Source organism: Pseudorca crassidens, chromosome 5 (genome assembly GCF_039906515.1).
Source record: "Pseudorca crassidens isolate mPseCra1 chromosome 5, mPseCra1.hap1, whole genome shotgun sequence".
Taxonomy (NCBI): domain Eukaryota; kingdom Metazoa; phylum Chordata; class Mammalia; order Artiodactyla; family Delphinidae; genus Pseudorca; species Pseudorca crassidens.
Genome location: NC_090300.1, coordinates 73,195,288 through 73,210,140, shown reverse-complemented (window position 1 = coordinate 73,210,140; position 14,853 = coordinate 73,195,288). Strand labels below are relative to the sequence as shown.

The window sequence follows — 14,853 nt, the reverse complement described above, 5'->3', positions numbered from 1 at the left end:
TGGAGTGCCCTTTGCCCACACCTTGGTATGGCTTACTGCCTCCCTTCGTTCAGGGATTTGCCCAAATGTCATCTGAACAGATGGTGTCCCTCAATGACCCTATTTAAAATAGCGTGGTAGAAGCAGAAAATAGTAGATTTGGATTAAAGTACCACAGAATCTTGAGACTTGATTAGTATTATTGAGAAAAGTCTCTGAAGACTTTTGCATCTCACTTTTCTTATCGGTAAAATGGGTAAAAATAATGCCTGATCATAAAGTATGGCAAAATTCTAAGTACACATCTGCGTGAAAATGGCTCATTAACCACAGTAAAGATGTAAGATTCTATTTCATAAGTGATTGCAACTAATTGGGAGCAATATTTCACTGACAATAGTAATGTGGCAAAACCGTATATACACCTATATTGATATGACACTTTGGATTTTACAACTTCACGAATGGTTATACGGAGACCCTCAAAATGATGACAATAAAAATATTAGACTATTAAAATCATTTATGTATGAGAAAACTGAGCCACTATACAGTGAACTAACTTGCATTCACAGCCTAGAAGTATTAGATTTTATACTTATTCCAACATTTTTACAACTAAAGGTTTAATACCTTTTGTGTAACACCATACAAGAGGTCTAAATGCCAAAGAGGAAGATATAAACCTAAATATTCTAAGATCCATGCTGACAAATTATGAATTATTGAGTAATGTCTAATGTGTTGATACAAATACTGAACCATTCCTACTTACACAAGGAAAGAGATTTTTTTTTTCATTGCTACAATTATCAAAGCAAAGAAATTGGAAATGGTTTGGAGAGAGTTTATAGTATTCTTTGGAGTTCCTGAGTTTGATCATCACAAATGAGAGGCTTTCACAGACCATAAAATTAACTTCCTCCATTGTCACTTGCCCAGTTGCACAAGACAACCTACACGTCTTTGTTAATTGGATGAAGTAAGTTTGCTATATTTTCCTTTCTTCCTCACAAGCGACACAAGCTGTGTGACGTTTTCCAAAGGGAAAACCCTCGACTAGATTCACTGCTGACAAGCTGTCAAAGCAGTGTACGGCCAAGGTTCCGAGGAGTGAATATAAGTGAACATTGCCACCCTAAGCACAATATGTAATCGGGAAAATTCTCCAAGTTACTTGAGTATATCTTTCAGAGAATTTTTTATACATTAGTATCGTAGGCATGAGAAATACTGTGGGGCTATTCAAACCTTATTCTACAATTGTCCAGGAAGCGTCATGCTTTAAGTCCAATGATTCTAGAATATGCTTTTCAGGATCATGGATTCAAACTTTAGCACGTTATTATCAGAAAAATCTGCACACCACACCAAGTTTTCAGTTTAAAAATGTGTCTTTGTTCCTTGTTTGAATTTATATTGTGCAAGATTCTGTACTAGATACCAAGGAAGACACAGAGATAATTGTTGCTTTTCTAACCTATGGTGGTTATGGTCTAATAGGAGTGATGAGACATTGATGTAGATAACCTTATCTACATAAGGTTGCATTTACATATCTAGAATGAAAAGTAATAATTTCTATAAAAGCAGAAGAGAGTATAAAGTTTAGGAAGTTTAGAGTAATTATGACTCATCATAGATTTGGGGTTGTAGAGCTGGAAGGTAATTAAAGATTATTTAGCCTAGTCTCCTCATTTTTGATATGAGGAAATCAGAACCCTGGGTGGAAAAGTAATTTCTCCTAACTCATACAGCTAATTAGTAACAGAGCCAGAAGGAAAGTAAGTTCTCCAAGTTCTCTGTCTTTTGATACTTATAGGAACAGATGTTCACAATAGTTAAGAATAACAACCTTGGGGCTCAGTAGGGCTGAACACCTGGATGTTTTTAATATCAGGCCACCTTCACCACTTAGAATCTTGGCCAGCGTCTCATGCTGCATCCAACTCTAACTGTTCCAATGGGAGCTCTTCAGGGAAACAGACCAAAGCATCAAGAAAAGAAATAAAAACCAATTCTAGCCTTCAACAATCGAAAACAACATCTAACTTGTAAATTGTGTTGTAGCTCAGGATTCTGCCTCTTCTTAACTCTATCTATGACCTTTAATACTAGTGCCTCGAACCTCTGTCATGGTGACACATAAATCTGGATATCCTGACCAGTCTTCTTTCTAGTACCCAGGTTCATACCGCCTATTGGACAGTTACACGTAGATATTTAATCTGTACTTCAAACATAAAATATGTAAAACTGATTGCATTATTTCCCTTACCTTACATGTTTCTCTAGTTTTATTCCTTCTCCCAGTGTAATTAGAAATGCAAAATTCCTTATATCCTCCTCTGTGAAAGCTTCCCTGGCTCTTCTTTCCTCTAAGCTCTACCACTTCCTAAATATGACAAGTTTATTACAGTCCCTGGGGGTTACCATCTTCAATTATAAAATAGGGATTATAATTTCATTTACCGTCATAAGATCATTATGGTGGGATCATGGTGGCTACTGGATAACTTCTTCTGCTTAGTTATTTTTATCTTACTTTCTACATTTTCTATAAAGGGCATGCATTTAACTTTAAAAATAGCAAAACAAAAAACCTCACAACATTAAAGCAAAAAATATATCAAGAGCATTTGTTTCATGTCATTTTGTGATTATTTTGACCCAAAAGTAAAATATGCCCACTGTTTTAAGTTCAAAGCGTAATCACTGAATATATAATAAAAAGTAAGTCCCTCCATCCCTGGCAGAAAAATTGTGTTCAGCAAAATTAATTTCCTCTTTTCCTGGGCACACAGCCAAATCACTACACTGGCATACACAAGGTATGGTCTTGTGATAAGTTCCTAGCCAATAAGTAAAAGTGTATTGTGTCACCTCCAGGCTTTCCCATAAAAACCTCCCACATGCCATTCTCTGTGATCTTTGCCCTTCTTTCAGCTGAATTTTAATATCCAAGAAAACTTTGGAAGCCACAGGGAAAAGAGACTACAAACATGATCACCTTGGGTTCCTGAATGACTAGATGAAGTAAGAGATGGCGACCTCCATCATTACAGTTAGTGCAGAACCTCCATGAGTTGATAAGTGAAAAAAAAATTCACTTCTGTTGCATTTGAGTCATTATACAATCTGCAGTCTATATGTTACAACAGTAAGCCAATTTGAAATACATTTGGCTTCCCGAATGAACTGCTTATGGTAATTAGAATAGACTACGTTTTTTTCTGTGATAAAGAGAACCCGAAATGAAGAAGTAAGGAGAGTCTCCGTTTTATCAACCTTGAAATTTCTGAGCATGGAGAGTGCAGACAACCAGGAGTGCAACTCCACAAAGAAGGCAGAGGAAGAATATATGAGTTGCAAATTCCAACTTACATCAGTAGATGCCGAAGAGGGACAGGGGGCTTCTAGTAAACCAGATATACTAGAAAACTCAGCAAAGGGGACCAAAAGAAAAAGATCTATAAAAGATAACAGAACTTGCTGTCCACGAAAAATGCCACAATGTTGTGACAGTGTGAAACCTCAGAAGACAATGCCGATTCTTCCTTTACCTTCTATACTGCCACGTGTCAACCTGATTCACAGGGACGTTGTGTGCGCTTGGTGCCAGCAGTTAAAACTAAGCACCAAAGGCCTGAAACTAGACGGATCTAAAGGACTCTGTGAACATGCCTACCCTCATCAAAAAAACATTCCTGCCACAGCCGAGGAGGCCAGGATCCTATCATCTCCATCGAGAAGAAAGTCAAAGTTGGACAAGGGGGAACTACCTCTGGAATGGTCTGATAAACAGATGTCTTTTGAAAGGGCTGTTCCTCCTGAGGAAGGAGCACCTGCCCTTGAAGGAGCTCCCGCTCTTCAGGGAGCTGTATCAGCGTCTGCTCCTGACCTGGAAGCTGTGTTTGCCTCTTGGAGCAGAATTACAGCCAGGGCCGTGAAGATGGAGTTGGAGCAATCACAAGAGACCTGTGGGGTCTGGTGGTGCGTGGTTCAGAGGAGAGTTCTCCCTGCTAACACAGAGGGCTGGGTTCATTTACAATTTCATACTGGACAGGCTTGGGTGCCTGATAAACGAAGCAGGGTGTCTGCACTCTTCTTGTTACCTGCCGGCAATTTTCCACACCTCCACACCTGGAGGACAATATGCTGTGCCCTGAGTGTGTACACAGGAATAAAGTATTAACGAAAAACCTGCCGTGAGATCACAATACCGGCAAAAAGGGTACAGCTATGATTATAATTAATGATAGAGAAGTGACTACAAATCAACTCCACGGCACCATTTGACAGCTGAACTCCGCTCCGCACTCTCCATGATTCCCGCTTACAGGGTGCACAGCCTGCTTACGGGGTTGCATGAAAAAAGCCTGTGTACTGACAAAAGTGGAAGTGGCTATCTCTCCAAAGATTCCCAGCCCTAAGGGAGCAGAAGAGAAAGGAGATGGGGACATTTAAAAAATGCCAATTCGCTGAATGGAATTAATGTACTTGAAAGTGCCTCAAGTAAATTTCTACATTGGGCAAGATGGGGCTTATAGGCAAAAGTTCAAATTTGGTTATGTACCCCTTAACCAAGCATTCAAACTTATCATCACCAGGAATGGTAAGAGCAGCAATGGGTTTCCTGATGTCATACAATATATCACTGATAATATTCTTACCCCAAAGAATCTTTTCACAAGGAGGCAATCAGTCCTGATTATGCCTCTTGTCTCAGCATAATTAAGTGAGCTTACCTTGTTTTGGATGGCAGGTACTTAGATGCACCCACATGTAAATATTCACAGAGCTATGCACTGAAGATGTTTGTATTTTACTTATACGTAAATTACATATTTTTTTAAGTGTCCTACATTGAATGATGAATTACAGTGCCTCTAGTAAAAAGGCAACTAGAAAATTTTGAAATTAAAGCTTTTATTTTAAAATTAAAGAAAAAAAAAGAATACCCCAAATCCATAATAGTTTAACACAGTAAGCACTTATTTTTTGTTCCTACAAACTTCTTGCCAGTCCTGGTTACCCTCAGGCAGATATTTTGTATGTGTCAGCCACCCAAACTGTTTTTATCTTGTGGCTCACGTTTTCAACACAAGACCCTTGCTTGAATACAGAGGGAGAGACTGGTGAGTTTTAAGAGGGCTTTTCATTTTTGTCAGCTCAAAAGTCACTCCCAGTCACATTTTATTTGCCAGAACTAGTTTCGTCGCTCTAGGTAAATGCAAGAAGTTTGGAAAGTATAATCGTCTGTATGTCCAAGAAGGAAAAGATAACTGGATATAAGTGAATACTAGTCATGTCTACCACACAACTGTATCTATTTCATGCAAGCATATTCATAAAATATTAGATAAATGAGAGTCTACTATAGACAGTGTTTGATGTCTATAGTAGATGTAGATGCAGCGTTTGATGTCTATAGTAGAGTCTACTATAGTAGCGTTTGATGTTGTTTGCTTTTTTTATAGAATATATTTTGCAGATAACAATGTAGACCATTCTATAAACAAGGTCCTACTGTATAGCACAGAGAACTATAGTCAATATCCTATGATAAATCATAACGGAAAAGAATATAGAAAAGAATGTATATATATGCATAACAATCACTTTGCTGTACAGCAGAAATGAATACAACATTGTAAATCAACTACACTTCAAAGAAAAGAGATATAGATCATTTCTTCTTTTTTAAAAATAAATAAATTTATTTATTTTTGGCTGCGTTAGGTCTTTGTTGCTGCGCGCGGGTTTTCTCTAGTTGCGGCGAGCAGGGGCTACTCTTCGTTGCGGTGTGTGGGCTTCTCACTGAGGTGGCTTCTCTTGTTGTGGAGCACGGGCTCTAAGCTCACGGGCTTCAGTAGTTGTGGCGTGCAGGCTTCAGTAGTTGTGGCATGTGGGCTCAGTAGTTGTGGTGCACGGGCATAGTTGCTCTGCAGCTTGTGGGATCTTCCCAGACCAGGGCTCGAACCTGTGTCCCCGGCATTGGCAGGCAAATTCTTAACCACTGCACCCACGGGGAAGCCCCGATCATTTCTTTTTAAGTGCTGCATTTTTAAAATATGTCCCTTACTGGTGGACATTTAACTTACTCCAAATATTTTCTATTGTGAATAAACGTTTCTATTGCAGTGAATGTTCTTTGGGTATGTACAGGACTATCAATGGGATAAATTCCTAGAAATAAATTTGCTAGGCTATATTTGCATTTTTAATTTTGATATACATTTTCATGATTATAAAATTTATAATTTCCTCTCAATGACTTTGCATCAATCTACATTCGTACCAACAGTTTATAAGGGCATTTGTTTCCCTTCAACCTTGCAAACATAACATATTAGCAAAATCATGTGAAGAGGGTATCATGTAATCTACATATTAGCCCATCATATATTTATATTTAACTAAATCAACTTTTCTCAACATTTATTTTATTTCAGAATTATTACAAATGTTGCATATAAAAATCTATCCACATTGTGATTATTTTATTAGAATTCACTTTTAGAAATGGAATTACTGGATTCAAGAGTGTGAAATACTTTTAAGTTTCTTAACACATCAAATTGCTTTACAAAAGGTTTTACCAATTTACACTACCACCAGAGTTAGATGAGGGCCCGTCTTACTGCGCCTTCATCAATATTAGTTTTTACAATATTTCAGTCTTTGAAAACTTCCATACATAAGGCCAGTACTGGAATTTGATATATGCCATCTCTGAAATGACTAACTCATGAGAGATTATCTTGGCAGATACCGTTATCAAAAATACTCTAGGGGGAAAATTTCTTTTTAATTGAACATCCTTTTAAAATTTAGCATCCTTTCTCTGGGGAAATCACACTTCCCAAGTTGCATGTGGTTCTTGTGAAGATGTCAATCGTATAATCCTGATGCAAGATTCCCCTATCTCCCACTGTGGCCAAGTGCCCCAAACTGTGCCAATTCAAGATCTTCTTTAATATTGATAGAACCTAGAGTGAAGGAGTCCCCACCTCCTTTTATGGGTTGCTTAACTGAGAGGAAATGATATGAGAGCTGCCAGGGGGTACGTCTTATTTAAAGTATGAAGAATGAAACCTTTTGCAGAATGAAGTTAAGGAAAAATAAGCAAAGAGGAGTGCATAATTCCTGCCCTAGATGCTTTGTTTTTCTATAGCTTTTCCTTTTAGCTTCTAAACTACCCTATTCTTCCCAGCCAGTGAGCTTTTTTTTTTTCTGGTATAAGCTAATTTAAGTTCCTGCCATTTGAGACTGAAATAATCCTAACTAATACGTACACTAAAGCAGTACACTTAACTCCTTCTTTGCTAATTTGCATTCTAATAACCAGAATGTCATTCAGCATACACAATACAAATCTTACTAAATTTCATAAAGAAAGCAGTGTTAAATCTACAAGTGCCTCACAAGTAATCAAGGAAAGATTTTTGCGAGCTAAGTATGATTTTAATATTATTCATTTAATTGAAATGTATTATTAAAAGTTGCCCATCCTTTTTGAATATAAAGGATACTTTAAAATTTGATAACAAAACCTACTAGCTTCTAACACTGTTGGCTACCTGTTTCAGAAGTTTGTCACTTGGTACTCTTTAAGATAAAAATGGAGTCAGCAGGCTACATTTTGGAGTAAGCCTTAGACTAAGAAGTAGAGGCTTGAGTCTGGACATCTAACTAACCTCATTTGAATGACTTCTAGAGTCCCTCCTGGTCCCCACATTGTAACTAATACTAATTTGGTAGTAAATTTCATTTCAAAGTAGCAAGTCTATTTCTAATTCAATCCAATTTATGTTGCAAGAATAATACATTGTCTTGATTTACTCCCCAATTCATATAAAAATAAACTAAACATTTTAGAAATCTGCTTTTATCTACTTCATTTAAGTCACAGTGTTGTGTTTCTGAATAGCTTATGTCAATTGAAGCATTATATACAATTTGACACTTTAAAATTATTACTAGCAAAGTTATATTACTAGTGGACCAGAGCACATCTATACAGAAAAGCCCCTAGTTATATTAAAAAGTGTGTAATTATATTTCTAGATTTTTTTTACAAGAACTCTGGTTTTAAATATCTTTTATTTAAATAATCATACCATTTGCTATATTGCAATTGAATATGTAGATATGAACAATTTTTAGAAAGAAATCAAGTTTCCTTTGGGAATACAATTGGTTTGCCTTGATATGGATTTCTTTAAGCTAGCATACTACAATTGTGTTCTTCCTTTCTCTATTTTTCATTTAACCAAGTACTCAGAAAATGAAATGATGTTACAACAGAAACTACTTTTTGCGAACAGAGTTAGAGTAACGGTTCCAATTATCTACCAGTTTTCCAGCCACATTAATACAATTCTATTAATAAAAAAACCCTGAGCCTTTCCTGGGTGCAAGACCATGTATCAGATATCACAGAAGATAAGAAGATGAAACAGAGGCAACCATATTCTCAGGTTAATACACTGTCCAACAAAATGGAAAAATCCATGGAGACAAAAGGATTAATTTGGTCATTACATGTTTATTGAGCATCTGTTGTCTCCAGTCACCATTCTAAAGGGCTGTGAATACAGTAGTGCATGATGTAGGCAAGGTGTCAGCAGACAGGGAGTGTACATTTTAATGAGGGAGACATACACTAAGTAGTGCTAGGGAGTAAAACGCGATGATAGAACAGCCAGTGACTGGGAGGTGACTTTACCTTGTATGGTCAGAGAAGATCTCTTGGCTGTGGCAGAATGTAAGTTAAGACTTGGATGACAAGAGTCAACCAGAAAGAACTGAAGAAAATATTCCAGGATGAGTGAACAATTAGTGCAAGGCCTCAAGGCCTTTATTATAAGACATATACTATATAGTATATAGTAAAAGTAAGAGTATGCTAAGGTACCCTAGGACAGGAAGCTATGGGAACTCAGAGGTTCAAGAAGAAATATGTGGAAGTGGAGATAGGGGATTTGTGAAAAAATCCAAATGAACCTCAAGTTTCAGTAGGTTGTCATCAAAGGGACATGTGTGTCAAGGTCAAGGAATAGAACTCGTTTTAGAGATCTGCTGTATAACATAGTGTCTATAATTAACAATAGAGTGTTGTGCACTTCAAAACTTGTTAAAAGAATAGCTATCATGGGGCTTCCCTGGTGGCGCAGTGGTTGAGAGTCCGCCTGCCGATGCAGGGGACACGGGTTCGTGCCCCGGTCCGGGAAGATCCCACATGCTGCGGAGCGGCTGGGCCCATGAGCCATGGCCGCTGAGCCTGCACGTCTGGAGCCTGTGCTCTGCAACGGGAGAGGCCACAGCAGTGAGAGGCCTGCGTACCACAAAAAAAAAAAAAAAAAAAAAACCTTGGAATTATATCCTCGTTTCCCCCGTCCAAAGAGACTGATTTTTAATATTCATTTCACAGTCTGAGAAACAAAGATATATTCTCATTACCTGAAATTTTCAAATATTTGAGTGAACTCAGGCAACTACAACACAATATGAAGCCTATTAGATGTAGTTTGTTAAAATGAATACTTAAGGTATCAAAATATGTGAATTACTTTTATATTTTGTAAGTAGAGATGATTTAAGGTCATTTCTTTAAATAATATCAGACTCATTCCCTTGCATTCAGATATGCTTTCTAAAAGGTCAAAAAAAAAAAAAGTGGGGTTTGTAAGATTTGGTGCAATATAGATGCTCTATCTAAAATATCGTACTCTCCTATAGTTTACTCAGCATTTTTGAACTTTAGCTTAATTTTGCCTAAAAACACAATGTAAAAATGTGCAGATACAACCTTCGAATATTGCATGAAAAAAAGTTTAAATGTTGGTAGGAGTTGAGGAGAAGATATAAGACCCTTTTTATATCTCTTTGCTTTGATTAGATTAAGGATGATTGAGATAACATGTTTTTAATTACCCACATCTCTGCCTGCTTATCTATCAACCTAACCACCAGCAAAACCAAATATCTGCAGTGAAGACACACAGTGAGTGGTCTGCTAATCTGGGCTCGGTGTCAGCCATGTCCTCTCCAGCACTGAAGCCTCAGAAGGTACTTAACATAATTTTAAGAAAACGTAGCATATTAAATGTTTCTTCAGTTCCCCTAAACTCCTTGTTGATTAGATCCAATTACAAATCCCCCCATATGATTTACAAATATCTGTTTTAAATTATCAATTTTAATTATTTGTGCTTTAGAAGTACTAACCAGGAAGCAGAAACGAAAAGAAAGAAATTAAGGAAGAAGCCTCTATTTTATTTCTAAAGAAAGTAATGCTGGAGGTTACAGTTAATATTCCTTTCAAATATAGTACTTCTTTTTGAGAGGGATAAAAACACATAAGTAATTAATACACACTGTCCCAAAATAAAACTTTCAAAAATCAAAATATTTATGATGTTTTCCCAACTGTTTGTTTTTAGAGACCGGGACCGGTTTGCCTGTCTCTCTCAACTCAGAAGGTGATGTCTCACACACTGTCCTTGCTGAGTTCAATAAATCTGACACTCGTCCTGCTGAGCTGATGTAATTCACATCTCACCTCACTTCAATTTGTCTGAATTCCTTTGCTCACAGTTGCCATATATCCTGATACTTTTATTTATAACTAAGGAAAACACTTTGGATGCTGCCTTCGGCTTTCTTCCAAAATGCCAAAAGCTGACACATTTTAATTCAATAGCTAACCCCTCATAGCTTAATCACTTCAAGTACATTATGATATTTATTTTATATATTTTTAAGTTGCTAATAGTTGTCTACCCTTTCAAAAGAGATATTTTTTCTTCCTGCAATCAAATTGCCTGTCTTTCTCTATGCTGGAAGTTGTTATTCATCCTTTGATAAAGCAAGGCGATTCAAAGCCAGCAAAGCCAACCTAACACTTTGATCACATCACACTGACATCTGAGATGCAGTACCTCAAAATGTGGCTTTAAAAGATCCAGATACCTCAGGTAAAATTATGGCAAAAAGTCTTCCTACAACTATTCTGTTTAGGCCACAAGTTGTTTTCTTTTTATCTCTAACTTTAACCTTTTAGACAGATATAGGACATTGACATTCTGTAAGTTTCCCAGCTCTTGCTATAGGGAGAAAGATGTCTTCATAAATCTCTCCCAGAAGCGCATGGCCATTTAAACTGTTAGAGCTAGAAATTGTGTGATATAATTGTAGTAATATTGCTCAACCAGTGATTCCTAGCATGATCTTACGTAAATCACTTCACCTTTCTCATTCTTATCCTTTTTTTCACTTGTGGAGTGAATGGAAATTATGGTTCTCTCTTTTTTCTTGCATGGGATAGACTAGAGGGATAACATGAGAGAAACAGCATGCTACAGTGCTGTAAGGGATTACTGAAAAGGAGAATGTAGTAAAAAAAACACTAGTAAGAATAAGTAAGAACAGTCTCCAAAACGTGATAAAAATGTGACTAATTGTATATGTTTCAGCTGAGTGTAATGTATATGATTATCTTTGAAATGAGACAGATCTGGGTATTCTTGATTTGACTGTATCATGGTGAGCATCTCCAATTTTAGCTTACAAAAGTTTTCATCAAGCATACATAACTATTGTTTCTACTTCAGAAATCGTGCTCCAGGAAAACAAATAAATTAGACCCAGACACAACTGAAGAAATTTCAAGAAGAATTAAGTAGCTTCCTTAATTCAAATTTATGTATATTATTAATCTTATACTATATTTAATGAGCAAGTAAAGTTATATATGCTGACTTTCTGTCCTAGCTTTTTCAGAATTGGTTGTGTTAATTATCAGTATAAAATCCTAAGCCAGAAAAGTTTCTGAAATGTTTTTATTCACTTCAAAAATAAAATTGAGTAGAGCCCATAACGGCCATTGAAATACATTTAAGTATTTAATTAATTAATTTTTGTGTATGGTGTAAAATAAGACTCTAGTTCTTTGGCGTGTGGGTATCCAGTTTTCCAACACCACTTATTGAACAGACTCTCCTTTCCCCATCAGATATTCTTGGTGTCCTTTTCAAATATTAGTTGACCATTTATGAGTAGGTTTATTTTAGGGCTCTCTATTCTGTTCCAGTGATCTGTATATCTGTTTTTATGCCAGTGCCATACTGTTTTGACTACTATAGCCTTGTAATAGTTTGAAATTAAGAAGTATGGTGCCTCAAGCTTTGTTCTTCTTTCTCATGATTGCTATATAAAAAAGGCAGGAACACTTCCAAATTCATTTTATGAGGCCAGCATTACCCTGATACCAAGTCAGATAAGAACACTACAAGAAAGTACAAAAAAGAACAAAAAATTACAAGCCAATATCCCAAATGAATATAGAAGCAAAAATCCTCAACAAAATACTAGCAAGCCAAATTAAACAGCACATTAAAAAAATCACACACCATGATCCAGTGAGATTTATTCTTGGAATGCAAGGATGGTTCAACATGCGCAAATCAATAAATGTAAACACCACATTAACAGAATAAAACATAAAAATCACATGATAATCTCAGTAGATTCAGAAAAACCACTGACAACATTCAACCTCATTTCATGATAAAAACTCTCAACAAATTAGCTATGGAAGAAATGTACCTTAACAAAATAAGGGCCATACATTACAAGACCACAGATAACATCATACTAGATGGCAAATACCTGAAAGTTTCTCTTCTAAGAACAGGGACAAGACAAGGGTGTCCACTTTCACCACCTTTATTCATAGCCAGAACAATTAGGCAAGAGAAAGAAATAACAGGTATACAAATCAAAAAAGAAGTTAGGGACTTCCCTAGTGGGGCAGTGGTTAAGAGTCCACATTCCCAATGCAGGGGGCCCAGGTTCGATCCCTGGTCAGGGAACTAGATCCCACATGCATGCCGCAACTAAGAGTTCGCATGCCACAACTAAGGAGCCTGCCTGCCACAACTAAGGAGCCAGTGAGCTGCAACTAAGACCCAGCACAACCAAATAAATAAATAAATATTTAAGAAAAAGAAGTTAAATTGTTTCTGTTTGCAGCTAACCTGATACTATAAATAGAAAACACTGAAGACTCCACCAAAAAAAAACTGTTGTAAGTAATACAGTAAGTTTCAGGGTACAAAATCAACATACAAAAATCAGTCACATTTTTCTATACTAACACAAACTATTAGAAAAAGAAGTTAAGAAACAATCTCATTTACAATAGCGCCAAAAAGAATGAAATACTTAGGAATAATTTTAACTAAAAAGTTAAAGACCTGTACACTGAAAACTATAAGATATTAATGAGATAACTGAAGACAAAAATAAATGGAAAGATTTCTCATGTTCATGAACTGCAATAGTTAATATTGTTAAAATTTCTCTTCTAGCCAAAGCCAACTACAGATTCATGCAATCTCCATCAAACTTCCAATGGCACATTTTACAGAAACAGAAAAAAGCATCCTAAAGTTCATATGGAACTGCAAAAGACCCCACATAGCCAAGGCAATATCTTAACCCCATAAATATTATATTACTTCAATGCTAAAGCAATTGAAGAAATTAATAAACTGCATACCTCAGGGAAAAATCTGAGATACTACCAGTAGACCTTTCATGTCATCAGTTTAAGATTTAATCAGTTGATAGAAATCAACTGATATAGACAGTTTTATCTATGCCAGTTTTCCTACCTTAATGTCCTCCTTTGATTAATGCTATTGGGTTTTTCATACTTTAGAACAAAGCAGAGTTAATCTTTGTTTTTCATATTTTAGAAGGAGCAGTTCTTAAATTATGAGAAGTCTCCTTTAAGATTTTTAACAAAAGCTTAGACTCTTTTCTTGGGAATGTTTATTTATTAATTTATTCATTCAATACACATGTTAAATTCTAGTAAGTATTGGGTATTATTATAAACGCTGAATATAGCAATAAGCTGAAAAGCTGAAAATCCCCTTTATTCTAGTAATAGGAGAAAGACCAGTCAGAAACAAAATAATAAAAAAATTATTGCAGATTTTGATAAATAAGCAGATTTAGAAGATGAAGGAAATAAACAGATTAATGAGATGGAGAATAACTGTGAGAGGAAAATTCCTGTAGCTACATAATATTAGGGAAGACACCTCCAAGAATTTTCTTTGAAAGCTAAAACCTGAAGGGTAAGGAGAATTCCAGGAAGAGGAAGTAATTTTAAGCCCTCAGTGATGAGAAGGACTGGATACATTCAAGAGACAGAAGAGACAACTGTGGGTGGATCATGAGAAGGATAGAAAATGATACGAGTATGGAGATATAAGCAGGGAGCATTGTGTTTTAGGTTCTTGAAGACAGTGATAAGTAATCTGCAATTAAATTTAAGTTTGATGGGATGTTGCTGAAGGCTAGTAAGCATGATCCTGTCCTATTAACATTTTTTTTTTTGGCCATGCTGCAGCATGCAGGTTCTTAGTTCGCCTGAACAGGGATCGAACCCACACCCCCTGCAGTGGAAGCACAAAGTCTTAACCACTGGACGCCCCAGGGCAATCCCCCTTTTAACATTTTTAAAAGATCTCTTCTCTTCTCTTCTCTCTCTCTTTCTCTCTCTCTCTCTCTCTTTTTGTGTGTAGGTACAAAAGTACAAACAAGAAGACCATTTAGTAAGTGATTCTAGTTGATCTGATGTGAGAGGATCCTGGCTGTGGGCTAAGGTGATAAGTGTAAAAATAAATAGAACTGGAAAAATCCAGGTTGGCAGAGATACCCAGAAATTTTTCTAGATTTATTTGGAAGACAAGACAAAGGAGAAACCAAAAAGATGCCTAGATTTTTGTCCATACCAAATATGTGATGGTGATAGTAGTTCCATGTACAAAAAGGAGACAGCCTGGTGCATGAATG

General features: G+C 36.3%; 1 pseudogene; it reads left to right on the top strand.

The window, feature by feature from the left end:
* Window positions 1–3,283: 3,283 nt before the first annotated feature.
* Window positions 3,284–4,294, top strand: LOC137224479 (developmental pluripotency-associated protein 4 pseudogene; annotated as a pseudogene).
* Window positions 4,295–14,853: the final 10,559 nt, after the last annotated feature.